Source organism: Chrysoperla carnea, chromosome 3 (assembly GCF_905475395.1).
Source record: "Chrysoperla carnea chromosome 3, inChrCarn1.1, whole genome shotgun sequence".
Taxonomy (NCBI): Eukaryota; Metazoa; Arthropoda; class Insecta; order Neuroptera; family Chrysopidae; genus Chrysoperla; species Chrysoperla carnea.
Genome location: NC_058339.1, coordinates 46,864,277 through 46,886,837, shown reverse-complemented (window position 1 = coordinate 46,886,837; position 22,561 = coordinate 46,864,277). Strand labels below are relative to the sequence as shown.

At 29.6% G+C, this 22,561-nt stretch overlaps 1 protein-coding gene and 1 long non-coding RNA gene across 3 annotated transcripts in view; both read left to right on the top strand.

Moving 5' to 3' along the window:
- LOC123295564 (discoidin domain-containing receptor 2) overlaps positions 1-22,561 on the top strand; it is a 210,258-nt gene that overhangs the window by 45,860 nt on the left and 141,837 nt on the right. The gene's annotated exons all lie outside the window — the stretch shown is intronic.
- Positions 81-15,674, top strand: LOC123295566. Its single transcript, XR_006535153.1, has 3 exons — positions 81-91; positions 12,757-12,762; positions 15,622-15,674. It is a non-coding gene; the product is annotated as an uncharacterized LOC123295566 (long non-coding RNA).

Here is a 22,561-nt window from a genome sequence, read left to right as displayed (position 1 = left end):
AATTGCAATACTTTTACAAAACAGTACACAAGTTTTGAGGAAATTCAAAAGAAAAACATTTTATTTGAAGATGATGTGGAAAAACTTGAAAGTAGAGATAGAACAGAGACATCAATTCATTGCAGTGTTCACAGGTAATTTTTATCAATATGTAACCATTTTTATATATTTTGTACACTTTTATGTTTCTGATTGACGACCAAATTATGTGAAATGTAAATACTTACAGATTATCGATAAATATAATAATTTCCATAAATAATGAGTTTTAAAAATGCGATGCCACGTTACATTAAAATTCAATAATTTACAAAATGGCCCACTTTACACTACGCATTTATATAAAAATATTTAAGAAAATATGAGCAAGGTAAATTGAGTATACCTAGCATAATTTTCGAAATGTACCGCGGAACACTAAATAATTAATCTGAATAATAATTTTTACTTTTCGTCTAATTTCGAAGTTATATTCTAATTCATCATCAAAAATCATTGAAAATAAAACCAAATTATACCTGTAATTGCTTTGTTTTCAATAAATGGTTAGCAAATTCGTAGCGAACAAGATTTGTCGAAGGTCTGTATTTGTAGACTCTTGATTATATAAAAAAAAGTCATGGTCATTAAACATGATCATATCACTCTAATTACACTAAATTCAATTTTTAATAGCTCATTCGTCTTTACCGTCAGGTATAACGCTACATTTGCTTTTTCATTGTCAATATTACCCCACAAATCAATGATTTAGAAGTCAGAATTTTTCTCTGAGAATATAATTACCACTTTTGTATAACCACTTTTTAGTTTTTACCAATTTGATGACTATAACTTTAGTGCCCATTTCAGCTTAACCCACATTATTAATTATTTTAGGATGGTTATCATTTTTTATTTGTGGATATCAACTAGGATACTTAGGTCCAGCCTTGGTTAAACTTCAACAAAATGGATACTATCAAATAACACCAATATCAACGAACGCTCAATCTTTAATGATCACTTGTCTTACGATAGGATTTATTCCTGGTGCATTAAGTGCATCGTACTCAAATGATATAATTGGCCGAAAATATTCCATAATATGTTCAATCGTACCACAATTAGCGGCTCAACTTTTTACCTATTTTGCAACAAGTGTTTATATGTTTTACGTGTCACAATTGTTGCGTGGTTTTTTCGTTGGGTGGATTTTTATAGTAGTACCAACTTATATCAGTGAAATATCTGTGCCAAAATTTCGTGGAGCTTTTACTTTTATTGGTATGTTTTTTATTACACTCGGTAATAGGGTTGTTGGAAATAACATGCAATCAATTTTATCGATTGAATTAACATCGCTAATTGGGATCATAATTACATTATCAATTATTCCATTACTCCCTTTGCTGACTGAATCACCATACTACTATTTACTAAAAAATAATGAAACGGAATGTAAACAAGTTCTAAAAAAATTACGAGGAAGTGAAAATGTAGAGAAAGAATTTGAAGAAATGATTGCAGCCACAAATCTTCAAAACAAGAACTCAAGCTCATGGATTCAACTTTTTACGATACCAGTTAATTTCAAAGTGTTGTTATTTGGTGTAAGTATTGTTACTATTCAAGAAATGACTGGCGTATTACCAGTCAGTCAATTTTCTCATAAAATTATTTACGAATCTGGATTAAATCTATCATTATTAACAATATCATTAGTCATAAGTACGTCGCATATCGCTTCAAACCTTCTTAGTATTTTCGTAGTTGAAGCGTGGGGTCGAAAAATTTTATTTATAGTTGTTTATAGTTTGGCAACAATTGGTCATTTTTTAATCGGTATAAGTTTGTATTTATCGGATAATATAACTAAAACCATAGAATTAGGAGTAACACGGTTTGCTGGGATTATTATTTTTGAAATGTCTGTGGCGTTGGGTTTGTCACATTTAGTTAGTACCTTAACTGTTGAATTGTTTCCGACAAATGTAAAATCGAAAGGTTGCTCTTTCTTAGTTATTCTTGGATCCATTTTAGGTATTTTGACAGTACAACTTTTTCAGTTGTTATCGACTATTCATTTGTATGTGCCATTTTGTTGCATGTGTATGGTAAGTTTCATTGGAATTATTTTTGGAATTTTTTTTGTACCTGAAACAAAAAATAAGTCTTTAGCGAAAATACAAGAAGATTTGAATATGAAATAGTACTTTTTTACATTCTTAAACCTGAACTAAAAAATTCATAAGACGTGAACTTCAACGTGAAAAATTGTTCATAAAGTTATTTTCACGACTTATTTCAAGTTTTCTTAACATGTGCTGCTATCATGACATGAACTGCTATCATGACTGCTACATTTTCTGGGACAGAGATTTTCAATCATTATGCACATAAAATTGTATACGAATCTGAATTAACGACTTCTTTATTAACAACTTTTCAGGTTATAAGTTTAACGCATTTTATTTGAACTATTCAGTATTTTTCTAGTAGGTTCTTTGGGTCGAAGACAGTTATGTGTAGTTGTAAATAGACTAATTTAATTTGGAAATCTTTTGAAAGCTTTATGTTTGTTTTTCCAATCTTTTGGGGTACCAATTCAGTATTATTCGGTGTAATCGAATTTGTGGAGGTTCTGTATATAAAGTTTACCCCCAAGTTTGTAACGCTTACAAATATTGATGCAACGAAAAAAAATTTTTGTATGGGTGTTCATAGAATCATCTTATCGAGCCTAAATGGCCGAGCGGTCTCAGGCGCTAGTTTTAGAACGTTAGACTATTTAGACTTAGGTTGCGGGTTCGAATCCAGGCAGCGGCAGTGTGAACAACTTATAATTAATGGGAGTGCAGAATTGATCACATTGCCGTGGCTTGGATAAGAATGAAGTAACCGACTCCACCCACATCAAAAATGTAATTGTAAATATGTTTGTAATAGAATAAATAAAGATTAACAAATAATGATGTGGGTGGCCTCTGTGATTATTAGAATCATCTTATAAGTCCATTTTCGGTTGTCCACCCGCCCGCCTTTCAACACAATAACTCAGAAACGAAAAAGAAGTATCCAGCTGAAATTTTTACAGGCCACTGAGGACGTAAAAAGTGAGGTTGAGTTCGTAAATGAGCAGCATAGGTCTATTAAGTCTTGGGTCCGTAGAACCCATCTTGTAAACCGTTAGGGATAGAACAAAAGTTAAAAGGTAAAAAATTTTCAACCATTTCGACAATTACAATAATTTTTTTCATCATTGATGAAATCAGCTAGTAAACAAAATCGCTGAAATACGAAAATTAAAACACAGAAACCCAAAAACTTGATTTCTTTAATTATCGACACACAGGTTACGATCAAAAACTCACTTTGTTAATTTATTGAACTTACCTTTATCAATCCTGTTAAGGCAGACAAAAAAATTTTGCTTCATTATACGATCACATCTCATAACTTTGCGTTGTTTAAAAGACAGGAGTATAATTCGAAATGCTTAAATACACAGTGAGCTCATTAACGATAATTATTCCTATTTGAATTCGTTTTTATGATATTATTTCAGTATTTAAAAAAAAATTCTATTTTTTTTGTGCATAATGCAAACTTATATTGTTTTGACCCAATTTTATAAATATTTATGATTAGTTTTTAATTAAATGCAACAAACATCCTTTTTATTTTTGTTTTTCTTTAAAATCTTTAATTTAATTTATATTACTCACTGTTACGCGTAATTAGTTTGTTTTTGTACAAGAGGAAACAGCTGTCACATCAAAATGTACATTTGAAATGTAATTGTTTGAATATGGAAATATATAATCTACTCTTTTTTTAAGCTCTGTATATATATATCATCTGAATACATCAGATGTATTAGCAGTTTGCATTTTTTTTTAAATATCAACAGTTTTGATATTTAGCGGGGAAATACCTTTTCGTAATCAACTCTTTTTTACGTGGATTGCTACATGTTCAATTAAAGCTTAATTTCATTTATTTAAACCTATACTTTTTAACTGATTTATTTTCCTAGGTAAAAAATAAGAAACGAAAAATTAAACATTTTTTAAGTAATGGCAAAAATCAATTAAAAAATAGTTGTTGACATATTAATTGTTAGACAAGTAAGTAAAACTATTCTAACGACCCATAATCTACCGAGAAAACTAGTCACTAAATTTAATGCAGTAATTTGCATTGCTGTGGTTATGCTGCGGAATGAAAAATATTATAAAAAGCCCGTCCAAGCTTAGTAAGCGCTGTATTATCGCTTTTGAACCTGGTCTGATTTTATTAAACTAATTATTGTTATTACACTCATTAAACTCATTAATTAGGTAAGAAATCTGGAAAGGTAAAATCGATCATATTATTATTTATTATGGCTTTTGTTTAAACCTCGCAAAACGCTTGACATTTCTAATTTTGAAACCTCCAAATAAAAGGTTGGGGAGAGATTACTCCACCAACAAGTTTTTTTCAATTTTGTTTCAATATTAGTCAATTTATTATCTTGTTTCCATTAAAATAGAAATCTTTTCAAAAAATCTATATTTTATTTGCTATTTTATCCAGTAAACAAATTAAAAATTAAAAAAATTTTATGCACAGACTCATTAATAAAGTACGTGTGGTAGATTCTTTTATTAACGTAGGATAAAGTTGCATTTTTAACCGACTTCAAACAAATAAGGAGGAGGTTATCAATTCGACTGTATTTTTTTTTTCTATGTGTGTTATCTCAGAACTTTCGACTGGTTGAACGAATTTTGATTATTCTTTATCTATTTGAAAGCTAATGCTTCTCGTGTGGTCCCATTTTATTTTAGTCCAGTTCTGACCATGAGGCATCCATGAGAAAACCATCTTCTCCATGAGAAAAAGTCTTAAATTTGCATTAAATATGCACGACAAGAGGACGAACAACTCAATATCATGCCAATCCATTTCGATTATTCTTTTAGTGACAAATTAGTTAATGTACTTCAGACTCAAAAGAAAAACTTTTCCAAATGAATATGCTCTAAAAAGGAAAAAAAAAAACGATAATATAATGCAGTTTAAATTAATGTAATTTTTAGAGTCGGTGTCAGCCAAGGAAACAATTCTGGCGGAACAGTTTGCTACATTAGCTTGGTTGACACCGACTCCAAAACTAGCAATAATTTTAATTACCTACATTATATTATCGTTATTTTTTTACTTTTTAGTGCATATTACTTTGTTTAAAGTTTTTATTATATTGTTCCAAGAAACTATGTGCAAAGTTTCAGAAATGTACACATAAATTTAGCATAATTTTGGTCCTATACCGACAGTACTAAACCAGTGTTTAACTATTATATCGATATCTAATATTTTTAATTATAAAATATATTTTAATAAAATCTCTATTATGTAACAAAATATTGCAATTGGTACATTTGATTGATATACATTTTATATATTGATTTTATTGATTGAATAAATACACAACATATCTAAATAATAATAAATGTAATATATTCTGTATTTTCATAACTGTAATAAAATGTTTCTATATTTATCTCTTTATAAATAATGATAGTTGGAAATTGTAATGTAACAATAAATTGTAGTAAATTAGAATTTGCTATTTTTATATTATTGTAGTCATAAAATAAATTCAGGTAAAAAGTAATTCATTCTTGCTAAATAAATGTAATCCATTTTTGCTAAATAAATGGAATATATTCATTGGTTATTAATATTCGCAGACAGTCCGTTATTAAGTAATCAATCGGATGAATTTTAAAATTAAAATTTTTGCAAACCAAAAAAAAAAAAAAAAAAAATTATTCCCGTTTTTTCGAAAATAAATATTAGAATTTACGTTTTTCAAAAACGTTTGGCTAAATAAATATAAAAGAGAAAGTGTTCGATAAATGACGTATGGATTAGTAGAATTGAATTTGAAACGAATTTAAAACGGGTTTCAAATTCAATCTATATAGATTGTAGTTTAATAATCAGTCCCGCGGTAAAATAGTGAAAAGTACTTTTTAAAAACATTTCACTTTTACTTTCATCGACCTCACTTGTTACGTCGTGAGCACGCTGTAAAAATTTCAACTTGATATCTTTTTTCGTTTTTGAGTTATCTTGATGACAGACAGACAGACATCTAGCTTATGCGTGTACGCACCAGAAGGAAAAACAAAAAAATTATGTATCAAAAAGCACTCAATAAACAGGTTATACAACCCAACACTTTTTTAGTTTTTGTGGCATGCCAAGTACAGCTGTTACTAAATATAATAGAAATGCAAATTAATTATTTTCAAATTGGAACCCACTGTTTACCTAAAAAAAATAGTTTATCTAAGATAATTTTGTTTGGATATTTTCAAAAAATTTCAAAGCATAATCCCGGCACACACAAAAAAATAAGCACAAAGTACTATCTAAACTATCTTATTACAGCAATTAACAAGTTTATTACGTAATTTTCAGATTATGACGCAAATTTGAGTTTAATTTGTGTAATATATTTTCAAATAAGCTTTATAAACGTTTCTATTTTGTAAAATACGAAATGAAAATTAGGAATCTCTTTATAGGAGATACTTAGTGTTTAGCCGAGAGTTTGTGGTGATACCGACCAAGTAAATAAGCATAACATTTAACTATACAAATAAACGTGTTATTATAAATACAACAAAATACAGATTATATGTACGTTTATATTTTACAATTTCGTTTTACATGAAAATAACAATTATTATGTGTTTTAAGTTAATTATTTGTCTTATCTTCTGATAATTATTTGTTTTATTTTATTTTAATTTTATTATGAAAATTGTTTCAAACATACACTTTAATTACCATGTAATTATGTAATCTATGGAATGCAAAGAATATTAAAAATATGAGTACGTGATAAATTGAATATAAAACTGACTCTTTAATTTATTATAAAATTTTAAGACTGTCTTCTGAGTTATTATTTAAAAATTATAATTTAGTAGTAAAATATATTTCAATATGTTTGTTTTGTTTTGATATTTCTATTTTTCTAGTTTTAATAAACCTTTTTCCTAATACATAATTTTTCGTAAGATGATAGGTACACGAAAAAAAGTCTGCATCTCTAAGGTCACATTTTCCCCTCACTATGTGCTTCTTTCTATATATAAGATGTTTTTATTTTGTGGAACTCTTATGGTGAGCTGACATAAAAAAGTGGAAGGGGAAGCTGTGAAGTAGACTTTCAAACGGAGCTTATTTTCAACACTTTTTCGTCTCGTTAAGCCCTCCAAATTCAGCTAAAAGGTTTGGCAAACAATATATTCGTTGGTTTAGTATCAAGAAATTCACCCTTTTGTGATTGTCTACTTTCCAGCAACGACACCCTTTTTTCGAAATATCATGAATTTTTCATTTTTGAGGCTTTGGGCTCCCTTAAATAATGTTCTAGGGACTACAAAACGGATTTATAACACACTCCAACTCTCTCCGTGAACCGCGGTTAACTTGCTTTATTTAAGTTTGAGCTGAATTTAATGTATATTTTTGGTGTTGGCGCTGGGAATATATAAATTTTTTTTTAAAATCGTTTATAATAGCCCAGATTCTTTCAATTGTTGGGTAAAGGCCATTCTGTCTGAGAAACATATGTTAAACCTCATTATTATTATTATTACTTATTATTATTATTGTCTAAACAAAAGATCCATTAATTATGTAACAATATGGTCTATATTTTTTAGTAAATGGGAAGTATTCACTTAATAAATTTGCTCTTAAGTTACCTTATTTTGCATCAACTTATTAAATGACGAATATGGTTTCTCAGAAAATATATTGAGCTCAGTAAACTTATTTTTCAAATGTGTGAGTTAAATACTTTTTTAGTTTAGTAACGAAATTATTTATAGATATTATTTGATAATACATATTTGTTGCCTGCAAAGTGTAATTCAAGAGATAATAATATGATAGTATATATGATATTATTATAATATATATAACACGTTTAACGCTTATACCATTCATGCTCTCCTTCTATTCTGGTGTTACTACACAGATATGATAGGAAATATGTGGGTGTCTGCGCCAACATTTATGTATATATATATTATAGATACATTGTAAATTCATTGTAACATTTACCAAGTTTTGAAAAAGCTGTGTAAAATATCAATTTTCAACGAAATTTGCTACACTAAACGATGCTGTTTTAGTAAAGACATGGTGTAGTTCAAACAATTACTGTGAAACGTTGACCAACATTAGTTGAACACGAGTATTTGATATTTTTATTCAAATTTGCTAACATACTCTTTTTTTGATCCATTTGGTATTAAACATATGAAGAATGAAATGTGTATTATGTGTTCCAAATATCAAAAATAATCCATGATTTGTTTGCTTGTTTAGCGTGATCAAGTTCGACGTATGGATCGTACTTCAGATTCAGAACGACGGTTTTCAAGATAATGATGTAATCTAAAAGCGTTCATTTACAAAAATGGAGTCACTACTTTGTCTGAGAATTATTTCGTCAATGGCACAAAATAAATTTGACGACTAAATTTATAAATCTTAACAAAGGATTATCTCGGTCTCTGGTGCCTTATGAACCTTTAGTCGTAGAATTTCGTAATTTTGGATTCAGAATTGTTAAATAACATCGATAATTATGTACACATATTTTCAAAATTCTTGTTCGCGCTAAAAATGTGATGTATCAAAGTTTTTCCATCAAAACCTGCAAATTTAAGTACGATCTATCTATACACACAGCGCCCTGAACTTTTTACAAATATTCATGTATGAGTGATTTCTACAAAATTATTTTCTAATTTTTAGTACAATAAAAAATTGTCCTTTAAAAAGTTTTATTAAAATTTTTAGTTTGAAAATAAAAAATAAAAATATGCATATCAGATATGGTGGAAGCGATGGGAAAATTCGGTTTACAAAATTTCACCTCAATTGGTGGAACATATCCACTTCAGAATTTAGTTGCAAGATCCGATCGAAGAAATGACAACTTCACTGAAACCTTAGTCAAAAAAATTGTTTCTGCCACCTCGCTAGTAGCATAAAAAGGCTTACCGACGAGCTGAGCATATATATGGACTAAAGTGTATAAAAGAGTTATAGCCTTACTGCAAAGCAAGACAGGAAAACTCTGGAGTTAAATTTTGTCACATTGCATACCTCAAATTTTCACGACTGTGTTAATTATTTATGGGAAAGCGGAAGTCACGTGATCACAAAGCAAATAGTAAACTTTTTAAGGACATGGTACACATGTACAAACAGTGTACTAACATTGTAAATTCGTTACGATATACTTACTAAGTTACTATACATACAAGATAGAATATTATATTATATTATGTATGTATGTATATATAACACAGATTTTGACAACGACAGCATTTTGTGAACAGAACGTTAGTATGTAGTGATATCATTAACTGAACACGCCTGCTACAGTTACCCACCCACAACAACCACTCATCCAACGTGGTAACACTCACAAAGTAAGATAAGATCTCAAATATTATACAACATTGCGACTTGTACTACTGTATACTTGCTTGCTTAGTTCAATCTGTAAACACACAATTCAATATACAGAATGAGACAGGCCAGGCCATTCTCAATACTTAAGTGTTTAAAAATCTTATAAAACCTTCCGAGAACATGCAGTCCTTCTGCCTCTATTAACATCTGCATAACCATAGCTTATAGGAAAAAACGTACCAAGCTATAAGAAAAATATATAAGATGTTCAATGCAGAACGAAGTCGTACTTGCAATTTTTTGTTATTAAAAGCATTGGTGATTATTACAATGCTGGTGTGATATATTATCGTAAGATCCATAACTAGGGCGTTATTTACAATACAGTATTGTAAATAACACCATAGCTGTGGATCTTAATATTTTATAGAATATTATCAGATACTTCTTGAGTATCTGTTCCTATATGCATTTCTTACCGTGAGAGAAAGTCGTGTGCGGCTATAGACACCACACCAATATTTTCTTCAAGCAAGAACAAAGCGTTAATTTTTGCAAGGAAGTGTGTGTGTATATTCAGAATCACAATGGACCCTCTGGCTACGTTTTGCGGGCAATTATTCTGGATTATTTGTGGTTAAATTTGAGTGACTTGGAGACACCAAGTATAGTTAATTGTCTATGGTTTTTAGGTCCATTCAATACCTTTTTTCATCTATTATGCTCTTCATTTATTTCGAGAAGCAAAACACCAGCCCATCACAACTGATAAAATTAATTTTTGTTGAGAAATTGATACCACAAACCTCGCTAAACTCCGAATGTCTATAACGGTAGCTTAAAACAGTTTAAATATTTAACGATTTTTCTTCACCATTAATTATATAAGTTTTTCTAATAACTGCTGTTACATACCATATAAATTGAAGTAATATTCAATGAATATAAATAGTTACACAAATTCAATCGGAAAAAATGTTGTACCAGGGATCAAAATCTACCATTAAGAAAATTGAAATATTAAACAACTTTTGATAAAAACTTGTGATAGATCCATGGTGCAAGATGCATTATTCATGGATACAACCTTATCGTATACCATAGTAACACCCTTGTGTACCTTGAAACACTCCCACCGATCTTATTTGAAGACTCTCTTTACAGCATGTAATATTTAGTGCCCAGTCTAGAAAACCATATATCTCGTTATGTCTAAAACTGATATCTTGCATGCCAAAATGTTCAGAAAAGCACTTCATTGCATAAATTGTGGCTTAAAACACAAGAATAATAGTACACTTGTAATAAATATTTACCAAATTTTTTTTTTTTTAATCTAAAGAAATTATTTATTTTTTACTTGAAAACAAAGTCATTAAAGTCGCAATTACACTGAAGCACACTGAACGAAATGTTGCTCGATATTTGTTGCCAAGTGTTGCCTATTGTAGACGTGCGACAATGTGCACAAAATTCAATCAAATGCCGCGTGCAGCATTGTTGCTCCACGTCGCATGCGCTTTATCTTACAAGAGTGTGGCATGCGGCTGAAGCGATTCCATTCAGGAGACTTCAGTTTGGTACATCATGTCTATACGAAAAAAATAGCGGTAGCTGCTTATTTGGTAATTGCTTTGAATTGTAGAAGCAAAAGAAAAACGCTAAGATATTGGAGAAGAGAGCTATATGTCGATGTTCTAGAAGTTCAGTGAAAATTTTACAACAAGTTTGTTGCTGACGATGATGCTTTATTTCGAAATTCCACGCGGATGAGTAAAGAAGATTTTAGTATTACTTGAAAAAATGTCAATATGATAAAAAAATATGATATCAACTTTCGGGAAGCCATAACACCTCGCATGAGATTGTTAAAGAGATTGAGCTATCCATCGCTTATGTATCTGTTTCAAATATCTGATCCGAGCATTTCTACGCTGAAATTTTTTGCACCCGCGATGAAATGCTAGCCGCAAATTCTTGAATTTTTTTACCTTCATCACTGTACAATTTCTATTTCAATAAATTAACCTGATAGTTTTATCAAGTTTTTAACTATTTAATTTTTGTATTCGACGATTTTATTATTCCATAATTCGGTGGAATTATGGTAATCTTTTATAAAAGACGTATTTATCATTTGTTCATTCCATGTTGCATGCTACGAGCGAGCTGCACCGACCCGTTCACTGTTGGATAGACAACGAAACTGTTCGACGTATAGATTCATGTCGGGAGATAACGTAATCGACAGACAACTACAGTCAACTTGTAAGATGCGGCAGAAGGGATATTTTTTGTTACTTTGTGTTCCTTCTATTGAAAGACTGTGTGTAGCATGCGATAATTCCACAAACTACATATTGTCTCAGTGGAATTGCACCTTAAGACTAGTCACTTTATCGCTTTCTTACCTTTTCCTGTATGATATATCCAGGGTACTACACATTACTCTACGCATACACACACCTCAATGTCTCAACAAAACATATATAAAATATATGATATTTGTGATATGACAATATGTATACAAATTCTACGAATGTGTGGTTGTATTTCATCGTTTAAATTTAGTTATATAAATTGATATCGATAAAAGCATATGTAGTGTTTAATCGAAGATATTATGCTAATAAATTTATTCGAAAAATTAATAATAACATTTGCTTCAATAGTCAACAACAATATTCAACCTACAACAATTTGAATTAAATTTTTATTATTAATTCTAGGAATTAATAATTCTTCTTTACTACGTATTTATTTATGTTGTTGAAGTTTTTATCGTTAGATCCATAACAAACGCCAAACCTGTAGTTTGTTAATTAAATTTTCTAAAAGTATAAAGCTAAATACCATCGGCTCGCAACACCACTCACAATGCTATTAGATTAAAATAACCTAAAACCTTTGAAACATACGATACGCTGTAGAGTAGGTACCACTCCGCTTATTGCAAAATCGCATTTCTAATCTAATCGTAAAAAGGAAAACTTTTACAACCAAACTATTCTTAAAATTGAATTTTATACTAACGTGTGTGTTTTTAAGTCCTGAAAAATACTAATTTTATTCTTTTAGCGAATAACTTAGGATGTATAACGGCAATATCACGTAAATGTTGGATTTTATGAGATCTCATGTCTGTCGATTGTCGACATAATCTAGGAATTTCACATATTTCCACAGAAAATAAAACATGGGATTGGAAAAACAGTGTAATGCCTCCCCTCCCTCACCCTCCTTCTAAACGCCCGAAAATAGGTAACGGTTTCATAGATATTAGTCGAGAAGGAAAGGGGGGATATGTCTGCTAACATTACGGAATATTTGTGCAGTCGTTAGGAAAATTATTTGGCAAAGAGCAATTACTTTTTCCAAATTCTACTCGTTTTATTTCCCCTTAATCTCAAAAATGTCTCTGCCATATATATTGCCTGAGAGAGAAAATGCTCCACATCGGCACAGGAGCTTATTTAACACGCGGTAGAAAGTTAAGGTTCATGATTTTTTGGGACCCATATACTAAACTATTATGGTGGAATAGCAAAACATAGCCATATAAACCCGAAATATTGTTGTTATTACGAATTGGTTGGGTTGAGTTTGTCGATTATAGAGGACTTAGTTGGTTTTGAAGTTTTGAGCCCTTCCCTTCAAAAAAGAGACACTATTACAGAAATCGGTTTCGTTCTACTTTTTCCGAGTATATTTTTTCATTGACCGTAAGTCGCCTGTCAGCCGTTCCATTGAATTCCACTATATAAACAATGTAGGTAAATATAGCATCTTATAATAAAGTTAACTGCTTGCTGATAACACACCCAATATAATTATCAAAGTAAAACGTTTCCTTAGTTCAAATTACAATATAACTGTTTTAAATCCATTGAATCCAAAACTTTTACAATTAACAATTTTATACAACGTGCTTTGGGTCCAGTGGATAAACAGTATTTTGTTTTATCACCTTAAATGAATGCAGTTTTTAAATTCGACTTCCCATTATACGTTTGTCGCTTTATGAGCGACAAAACAACCTGTTGGTATTATTGTTGTAAAAATATATTAATTCTAAAAAGATACAGTACGTCAACATAGGTATATCTATGTAAATCAAGTGGTAAGCTTGAGATGGATATCCTGTATCTTTTTAGCGTTAATAAATTCTGACAACTTGAATGTTAAATATTAATCGTATAATAACGATGTTTATTTTAATGCTAAATTTTACAAGATGTTTTATTGGAAATACGTGTGTTTGCCTGTGTGTGTTTTATCTTCCGTTTCACTTATGCAGTGTATGTTTTCTATTTCATTTTATAAATGTATGTCATAATCTCTTATCAACATGTACAGATCTAAATTTACATTTTGGTGTAAATATTCATCTCCAACTATATTATATAACATGTAATATTACATACGTATACCACATATGGGTACACAATATATGTATTATGTAGGTACAATATAGGTACATAACAACCCATTGATGATAGCAAATTTTATCAACTTAATATATGTAATATGAACAAAATAGTTGATGAGTATCAGTTATACCTATATTTGATAATATAAATGTAAGTATACAGGGGGGTTTACAAGTTATAACTTCACTTCTTATTGAAATCCCTAGTATTATTCAATCCTTGCATATATTACTGGAGTAAAACTAAGCAAAAAAAGGCTGTTATCGGGCAGCGAAACTTTAGGGTTTTTCTTTTCACATCAAAATAAGTATTTTTTGAAATTTTTTACTTTCGCGGAGTGGTGCAACATGTCTAACCAACAAAATGGTGTCAAAAATGGATTTTTTTCAGAAAGTTTATCATTTTTATTTTATATTCGCAAGAGGAGACATCGGTGCATATCTAAATTTAGTAGGTTTGTAGTCAATGTTAAGAACTACTCCTCATATTTTCTTGGGGAGCTTTCGTCCCTTCCCCTCCGAGTTACATATATATATGTATACGTACATATGGTAAAACAGTTCATTTGACTGTAACTAGAAAAATATTTGATTGATTTTAATGAAACTAATATCAATAGAAGGTTTTATTATTTATAACTTTCGGTTAAAATTTTAGCGAAATCCGTTAAATAGTTCGGCCAAAATTTCCAGTTTCCAGTGAATTGTTTAAAATGGCTGCCATTTTATGCCATTTTGTCCTACGGGATTAAATGTTTTTTTTAAATTGTATCATTTTTTATTATCTTTCTATTTTATAATGTTGCTTACTCGTAAAATGACTTCTTGATCCATATTTTTGCGAAAAACGGAAAATGTTAACACTTTCTGGAAATAATTGTTTTTAGGGTGTATGGACTGCCTTTGGGGGGTGTTTTTTGCTTTGGCTTCAGAAAACTATTTTCCAAAAAGGTTTATACGGTTTAAAGCAAAATTTTTAAAGTTTAACCCCCGCGCTATTAGGGAAAAGGGGTGTATGGAATAAATGTATTTTAAAAGATTTTAAAAAGAGGTCAAAATAGTTTTAAATGCTAAAGTAACCCAAAACTTTAGATGTGTTTATTAATATAGCACTTTTTATGTTATGCAAAATTCGAGATCAAGGACACAAAAAACCCCTTTATACGTCATAAAAATTCTTAATTTGCAAAAACATATGAAAGCGGGAGGGGGAGGGGATGAATGTTGTAAAAAGTGCTATATTAATAAACACATCTAAAGTTTTGGGTTACTTTAGCATTTAAAACTATTTTGACCTCTTTTTAAAATCTTTTAAAATACATTTATTCCATACACCCCTTTCCCCTAATAGCGCGGGGGTTAAACCTTAAAAATTTTGCTTTAAACCGTATAAACCTTTTTTAAAAATAGTTTTCTGAATCCAAAGCAAAAAACACCCCCAAAGCCAGTCCATACACCCTCCAAACAATTATTTCCAGAAAGTGTTAAATTTACCGTTTTCCGCAAAAATATGGATCAAGAAGTCATTTTCGGGTATGCAACATTATAAAATCGAAAGATAATAAAAAATTCTACAGTTAAAAAAAAATGTATCCCCGTAGGACAAAATAGCATAAAATGGCAGCCATTTTAAAGAATTCACTAAACTTTCTTCACTTTTTTGTAAACAAATTTTGGCATTTACCTATTTTGGTGCAAGATATGACAAGAAGTGAAAATCGGCCAAGAAATACGGATGATATCAGCGTTTTAAACTACTAATTAGACTGAGTTTAGACAGAGAGATCCAACATAGACTCGTCAGAGTCTACTACGACCATATGCTAAAATACCTACACCGAGCTACTCGGGGCATATACTACCATAGCTAGTTCTGTTTTACTAGAGAGAAATACAAATAAATTTTTGATGGCTATTATCTTGGTTGTTTTTATAGTTATTCAAAACATAATTTTTCTCTCTGTTTGTTACATTAATACACTTGTGTTCAAGCAAAAAAAAAAAAAAATTTCAATATTCCATATTGTATAAAAGTACACTTAACATTACACATTACCTGTTATTTTATAATACTATATTTGTATAAATAGGATATTATCATCCATTCCATTCTACACAAGTACTACTGACATTAAATTCCATAAAAGCTGTTGTCAGGATTTAGGATGCCAGAACCTAAATCGTACCATATATTATATTTCTTCTTTAATGTATGAATATAAAATTGTGACAATATGTAGCTAGTAAGCATATTCATTGTTTAAATATTATATTTTAATTAATTAATTTATGTATTATACTAATCTGTAATGTACCTACATAACCACTATTTTATTTTATGCTGATGAGATGAAAAATTTTATGTTGGTCATTTCAAATATTATCTTTTAAAACAGTTCCTATTGTAGGTACTCTAAAATCAAGTGAATATTTATTTAAAAAAGTTATCTGTCATTATTTTTGGCACTGAAATAAAATCAAAATTTTACTTTATACAGCGGGAATTTGAACAAATAGTCAAGAATCAAGAGAGTCTTAAGTTTAAGGAGCATTTACTCAGAAATGACCCCTTTTGAGTCACAAGCATCAGAAACTTTACACGCTGTTTCGAATTTATTCCAAATTCATTGGGTTTTTGAATTATCGTTCCAAAAAAATAAGTTATGGAAACTTTTTGACGATTTATCCAGCCCTTTATATTGAGCCCTTTATATTGAGCCCTGTCAATACCAATAGTCAAAAATCTCAAAAAGTCGAGTATGCGCTGAACTTCATACATTGCCACCAATAAGGTAGCCAGTATATAATTAATACTGAATATCGGTATAGAATCGTAAATTTCTTTGTAAATTAAACGGTTCTTTTACTATACTTGTGGTTTAAAAAAGTTTGTCTTTGTTTTTGCAATACCAAAGCCCAACTCACTGTTTATTATAAATGTAAAAGTAAGGTTGTTTGTTTGTTTGTTTGTTATGCTTCCACAAAAACTACTGAACGGATTTGAATGAAACTATACAATAATGTAGCTCATAAATCAGACTAGCACACTAGCAGAGGTTATAATTTATAAAGATATATTAAAAAAATAAGAAATTAAATTTAGGCTAGACATTTCATTACGCCTAATCTATTAGCATCATTTTGAACCATAAATTAAATATATATGTAAAATTTAAGAGATATAAGTCATGGCCACCTGTATATAACATTTAAAGACTGTATATAACATTTAAAAAAACTTGAAATATGTACAAACCTGTGAAAAGAATCCCTTCCCCTATTTCCAGTGTTCTAGAAGAGGGATTAGTGGGATCAAGATAGTTGGAGGATATAATGCGGTTGTCTTTACTTTTAAGTCCAGCGAAGCGAACGGATATCAAGCTAGTTATTCTATATGGCCATCAATATATGCCTATTTATACAGTCATACAAAGAATGAAAATAGTGGATTGGCTCACGAAAATTCTTGAATGGACTATGTAGAATTGTGTGTTCAGTATTATTGCGTATTTCTGCTATTTCAATTTGATCTTAAAAAGCCGAATGTTTTTTTGTAAGATAAAGACGGTAAAAAGCTGAATAGCTCACAGAATTTTATATAAAAAGTTTGATACAGTACTTTTCCACTGGTTGGGGATTCACGCAATGGAAAATCTGCAAATAACTTTTTAAAGATCTTAGACCATTGAATTTATCGTGTATATTTGTGAAAACTATGAAATACAACAAATTGGTTAAATTCTTATATAGTAGTTTATACATGCTTATAATATATTTTATTGATTTAATTTTTAGAGCAATGTAAAATGACTTTGAACTGGTAAGAGGTTTTTCTTTCCTTATTTATATGCTAACCTTCTAGTTCAACTTCAACTCATCATAAACAGGTCACTGAATAAGTGTACATATTCTAACTATAATGTGAAATACGCGTGTATATCAAGTAGGTAGAAATATATAACTATTAAAAATTTCAGGAATATTCACACATCAGTTCTTTCTGAATAGACTGGCAGCTTAACATGTCGGTAGCAAGAGACCAGGTTAAGAGAGCTTCCACTCTTGCCATATATTTTGTTTGCTACAAGTCCGTGTTAAAATTTGAGGGCAAAACTTCATGATTTGTTCCCGTCTTATCCAGAAATTCCTGTTTAACCACTCCTAAAACAAAAGCTAGGTACGCCCATTGTGTTGAAAATCGAGTGGCGTGGACGTGGCCCTATAATATTAAATAGACAAGAAAAATAGAAAGATGGCGTAAGCTTTAAGAACCTAAATGAATTTTAAAAAGCTTTTTTCTGTCTTATATTATAATATGAGAGCTGGCAACGTTTTCGAGAGTTAATTTTCAGACCAGGAAATTACGGTTGTTTTTTATTGAATTTAGGTAGGGATGAAAATTTATCTCCGGAAAATAAATTACATTTCTTAACTATAAAGGTAGATCATAATAAAATTGAAAGCACACTTAAATGATTTTAAACCTTTTTTTTTTTTAATTTTTAGAACAATGTCTGGCTCGGTAAAACAATGACAAAATTTATTAAGAATTATAATTATACATACTAATTATTAAACGGGAATGCAAAATTATTTCTTTTTGGTATCAGACATCAATTTTTTTGTGACATTCCAAGGTCATATATCATTAAAAGTTAAATAAATTTGAAACGTAAAATATAACCTATTGCGTATAAATTGCTCTATATTATATATTACTAAATTGACCTCATATTATATTACTCATCTCATTTCTCTTCACTCGCTTGAAATAAAATTCATATTTGAAGTAAATTAAAACGCGTTATGTCAGAACGTTCTAAGAGTGATGAAGTATCACGATCTATTAGTGTAAAATAGCCTTAAGACTATCATAGTTTTTAAATCGTAGAGTATAATAATATGTGAGAAATATGCGAACAAAGCAACACAAGAATAATATAGAAAGTTACTAAAACGTGATGACATTTATTAGTGCAACAGGCAGAAGGCAAGGCGACAAGTTTCTTAACAGCAGATGGATAGGATAAACATTCGTATACGCGCGTGTGTATACCACATAACTCTTTTATAGTATTATTATAATAAGGTGACTTTTACTTTACAAGAATGGAGTGTGTAGTTTTTTAAATGTCAAAAAACAGTTTATATCCAATTTCTGTTAAAGAAAGTTATTTGTTTTACATTCTTCGACGATAATTATACAGGCTGGCTCTGAAAAGTGTGGAAAACTTTTACCACATACAGTATTCGATCTTAAAATAAATCGACTAAGCAAAACATAACTTAGTACAAAGTTGCTCCTTGTAGCTCTCAAAGGTAAGTTTAATTAAACACACACTTTTCAGGAACACCCTCAAGAAATTTTATGATTCGTATTAGCGGCTATGAGTTCATGATTCAACTGTTGAAAAGCCTACTTATGGAGCAACTCTAAAATTTGTTCATGCAAATAAGCTTTAATTAACAAGGATTTTGGTTAAATTCCAACTTATAAGCACATTCGAAAATGATGTCATGTTTTTCTTGCAAGTGATATTTATAAAACAAAATTTAAAAAAACCCGACTAAAATGATCAATAGGCCATCGAGGATCATGGCCTATTTTTTAGTTTTTCTGGACACGGAACCTTAAATTCGCACTTGAAACATAGCTAAAATCATTCTTCATTAACTTTCCTTTCAAAGGAAACAAAAAAATCTCAACCGGTTTATCCGTTTAGGATCACACATACATTGCGGTCAAACTTATAATACCTTTTTTTTTGGTTCGGGAGTTAAATTTAGTTTTTATATATATTGCGAAATATTATTTATTTAAAGTTTTTTATTTATTTTATGTTTCAAGGATATTCTTTTATGGCAAATGAATCTCCAAATTCTTAATTTGCACCAAATAATTTTCCAGTTTTAAAGATAACTACATCATAACCACGAAGTAATCAAACATAAAAACCCTATTCTTAAAGTAGGCTGTCATATGACTAGTCCAGTTAGGACTAATTGATATTCATTGAATTTAAATCTAAGTTATGAATAAAATTATGAATAAAAATAATATTTGGATCACGTAAATGCCATAAAAATATCGTAAAATTAATAGCTAGCTTTGACGTTTAAACGTCAAAAACCAAAGTTTTTTTAAGTTTTCTTTTTGGAAAGCGCCGTAAGGTAATGGTTTTTTTTTTGCATCAAATTGCTCAAACATCAAACAGCCGAAATACTGGAAATGAATGATCTTATAATTATTATATTATTTTTGACCATCATGAAAACATTTAATATTTGCTACTTTTATCATTGCATTGGAATGAATATCAAAATATCTTTCTTTTATATTGAATGATAAGGGCACATCTATTACATTTATTATATACGACTATTAATTAAAGAACATCCAAGATTTACAACAAACTATAAATCCATTATTTTTTAGACGCTCAACGTTATTAAAACTTAAGAGCTTTAGCTTGTTTTTAGAATCTCTTAAGGATGACTATAGTTTTTAGTTTAACTTTTATTTAATAGTTATATAAATAAATTAAATATAATTTGCTTTAAAAACTGTTTGTATTTTTTTTAAATCGATGCAAGATAGAGAGAGATTTTATAATTATTATCCAATTTGATATTACATTACAATTTATTAAAAATTTCTCATTTCTATTTCCAGATAGTAGATTTGCATAAAGTTAAAATAACTATGTACAGTGAAAACCATGGCGCATCTTGATATGACCTATTTAGTCAAACATACATAAAAATCGCAGAATATATCTGTGTCAAAGACGCATGTCTGGTCAAAAGTTTGATTTTGATAAACATTGAATAAGGAGTTTTTTTACTATAGGGAATCAGAAATATAACAGCAACCTCCAAAGCAAAATAGATTAAACATTGGCATAATAGCCAAACGTTTAAATCAAACGCTATAAAAATGAAATAAATATTTTGATTTGCACTTCATCCCAAATACCACAAGATATATCTCAAATATTACAAATGTGATTCACATTATGAATGGTTTTTTTGAATATAAATTAATTGCTGAAATTAAAACTCAAAAAGTTCCAAAATGCGATATCGATAGCTGAAAGTGAGTATTTGGAATCATTAGTAGTAAACTACACAATTCACGAATAAGAAACAATACAGTGAGCTTGTTCACTGAAAAACAGGCTAAAAATTATAGATATAGATCATTTTTCTACAAGAATTTTTTTTTTAAATTTGTGTACAATGCTCGTTCGTCTTCAATGCTAAACAATGCTCATTCACTTTTGTACGAGCGCATATATTATCTACCTCTTATTTCTTATAGAAAATACATTTTTTTTGGGCTCCCGCTCAAAAGTGAATGCGTGTTGTTATTTTAAACAAGCCCATTGTACCATTTAGACAACACAAATTCTTGCAGAAAATTGTGTCTAATAATTTTTAGACTGTTTTTCAGAGAATATTTTTAATTGTTTATTTCTTCATCCTTTATTCTCGAAAAAAACGAGCGGTGTAACAAGTTCACTTTAGCAGAATTAGCTACGGCCCTGCGTTTAAGTCTCAACTTTGCCTATGAATGTATTTTTCTCCAAATTCTGCAAATAGTTTTATTATTTTTATTATTTTGTTCCATTTTTTCGTTGCATATAGATAGTAGATAAATGGTGAATAATGTTGATGATGAGAGATACTTTAAAAGGTCTTCCTGTTTGTTTACTTGCCAATATGTAAATAGTAAAATATACGTATGTAAAATTTGGAATGTTATGTAGGTACGTATGTATGTGTGTGTTATAACCATATAGTACTTACTTGTAAATGAATATCATCCCGTTTTGAACATAAAAGTTTATGTCGAACAAACTTGCTTCCATTCAAAGTTTTGTGAGATGTAAGGAACACTTCGGTATATTCATTCGTTCGACCGTCTATCCTTATTTCCTTTACAGACAGTATTAGTCTATATAGATGGTTACTATGTGTAGTTAGCTAGCTGTATGTAAGAAAGTCTTTTTTGATTCACGACAATCCTTCTAAAGAAGCTTCTCAGATATAGTAACAGCTTTTGCCAATACTTCTACATCATAATATATAAAGATGTTCTATGTTGTTGGGTTCGTTTGCATATATGGGATATACTGCATGGTATAGTATAGTTAGTTACAAGTAAAATAATACAGTGGCGGTTTTTGTGGGTATTTTGTTACATAACTTTCGCATGTTTTAACAAGAATAAACGATTATAATCCTCTTATCTTTTGTTTTGTGGATTTTAAACAATATAATATTTCTTATTTCATTAATATAATAATAATTCTTAGTATGCTTGAAAATTATTCCATACATGTAGCTTGCATATCCTTCGATTTCTTTTCTCTGTACGATTATACATTACCCAAACTAAACTTACTGTACGTGAATCTGTTAAGTTAGGTTAAGTTATATTGAGTATCCACGAGAGTTTTTTTAGTCCATAGGGCCCATTATGTTCTCAATTATTTTGGCAGATAGAATACACTTGCACTAGAATTGGGGTGAATCTGTGAAAAAGAAATACAAATAGTGTAGATTAGTTTTTTTGCAATTGTACTGATTTTATTTGTTCCATAAATAATTACAAAAATCTCTCGATATTATTAAAACCAAGGTGTTCAT